This window comes from Lutra lutra, chromosome 9 (assembly GCF_902655055.1).
Source record: "Lutra lutra chromosome 9, mLutLut1.2, whole genome shotgun sequence".
Taxonomy (NCBI): Eukaryota; Metazoa; Chordata; class Mammalia; order Carnivora; family Mustelidae; genus Lutra; species Lutra lutra.
The window spans coordinates 49,917,924-49,920,472 of NC_062286.1; positions in this window are offsets into that span (position 1 = coordinate 49,917,924).

The following is a 2,549-nucleotide window of genomic DNA, read 5'->3' on the forward strand; positions in this document are numbered from 1 at the left end:
GTAAATGAAAACTGCACTTATCATCAATAAATTACATATGAGGAACATTAAAGGAAGCCCTTCAGGCTGAAGGGATGTGATACTTTATGAAAATTTAAATCTACAGGAAGTTACAAAGAGCATAAAAAGTGGTAAATAAGTGGGGAAATATTTTTAATCTACTTTTTGATCTTATTCATTCTTCACAGAAGGGGAAGCTGTTGATTCTATTCAGGCTGCAGGCATTGACAGCCTTTTTTCTGTAGGGTCTTTGCATTCTGCTTCCTCTTTTTTTTTTTTTTAAGATTTTATTTATTTATTTGACAGAGATCACAAGTAGGCAGAGAGGCAGGCAGAGAGAGAGGGAGGAAGCAGGATCCCTGCTGAGCAGAGAGCCCAATGCAGGGCTGGATCCCAGGACCCTGGGATCATGACCTGGGCCGAAGGCAGAGGCTTTAACCCGCTGAGCCACCCAGGTGCCCCTGCTTCCTCTTTTTAAAATGCTCTCCTCCTCTCTTCCTGTGTTTAATTCTTACTCATTCTTCAGATGGCCACACAAATATAATTTCTTCAGGCAATTTCTCATTGCCCACCTCCCCTTTTCCTCCCCCGCCATCGTGTCCCATGTCTTTGTCCATGCCTGGGTGCCCTGCCCAGTCTCCCACCCTCTCTGGACAAAGCACTAGTTATGTCTCTAGTTATGTCTCTAGTTATGCCTAGTTATGCCTGGGTATGCCTCATTATGCCTCAGAACCCTAAGGGTGAGTTCACACAACCACTGCCAAATTCATGGAATACACACCTACTTGTTTAATTTTCACCTGCCTGCCAGGATAGTCATCTTGTCTGAGCTGTTCAGATCTTCTTGATGCTGATTGAATGCTAGTCTGAACATCTCGTCACTAACTGAGGGATTATTCCTGCCAAGGAAACCTTCTTTTCCTCAATCCATCCAGTCTGCTGTCACAGCCAACCTTGTTTTGCTCCAACCTTTTTCTAGTAAACGCTGTTCTGTCTGCATATAACTGAGATTTGGAAATGCGCATACTTAGAAGCAGGAGAAAGGCAAGAAGATGTAGGAGCCCACCCCCGAGAACCACCCCCGAGGTACTCCTAGAGCACGCTCCTAGCACTCATGACTCCATACTGTAGTTGGCCGAAAACCCTGTCCTTTTTTGTTGACCCAGTGCGTAACAGAGTCTGGCTGTATACATGCATTCAATCCATGTTTGTCAAAAAAATAAATGAAAAATCAAAGAGTCAGGAAAGATCAAGGGAATGGATTTGCTAAATGGAAGGAAAGTTTCAGGAATATCTGAGTGTACTTGACCTTTACATCTAATTCAGTGATGCACAGTCCTGGTGTGGCTGCTTTCGAGGTGCCGGTAACTACCTCGAGGACATCAACAGACTCTCCAAATGAAATGAATTTACATTCACCTTAATACAGATTCCCAGGGCCCACCTCAGACATATTTAATAGGGATCGGTGGATTGGGCTTAGAAATCTGCATTTTTATTACTTTTTTTAAAAAAGATTTTACCCATTTATTTGAGAGGGTGAGCAAGAGAGAACATGAGCAAGGGAAGGGAGAGGGAGAAGGAGGAACAGACACCCCTGCTGAGCAGGGAGCCTGACTAGGCCCAATCCCAGGACCCTGGGATCATGACCTGAGCTGAAGGCAGATGCTTAACTGACTGAGCCACCCAGGTGCCCCGAAATCTGCATTTTAAAATAAAGAACTCAGATAAGTCTGATGCAGTGCTTTGAAATCATTGCTCTTTTTTTTTTTAAAGATTTTATTTATTTATTTGACAGAGAGATCACAAGCAGGCAGAGAGGCAGGCAGAGAGAGAGGAGGAAGCAGGCTCCCTGCTGAGCAGAGAGCCCGATGCGGGGCTCGATCCCAGGACTCTGAGATCATGACCTGAGCCGGAGGCAGCTGCTTAACCCACTGAGCCACCCAGGTGCCCCGAAATCATTGCTCTTTACCAGTCCTCTCATTTTCCAGATAAGCAAACATGAGCCAGAAGGGTAAAAATGACTTGCCTACAGTCATACCGTACCAGAATTAGGACCAGAATCCAGGCCTGCTGACTCCAATTCCAGTGCTCTCTCCATGATAGTGCACTGCCTCAGAGTCCCCAGACCATTCATTGCTCCTGGCTTCAGGGAAACTGAGCAAGGCTAAATTAAGCAATCCTGCTCTTCCCGGTCTTGCTCCTAAATCCCTGGCAGCCTGAAGGGGCAGGGAGAGGGACGGGCAGCAGGTGTGGTGTAATGCAATCAGCTACAAGGGGCTTCACCAGCTACCAGTCTTGGTGCAGAGCTACGAACACCTGCAGGAGCCACAGCCCCACAGGTGTGCGGGGAGCCCCATCACCCACCAGCTGTTTTCGTACCCGGGCTCTGCTCAGCCTCTCCCCACTCTATTTGCCAACAACCCCTCCTCAACTCTGTAGCTTCCTAGAGATAAGAAAAAAGAGGAGACAGCTATGTGTGTGTCTCCTTGGAATGAACAGTGCTGAAAAGGGAACCTAGAAGTTGTGAGTGGAAAGGCTGCCTGGGC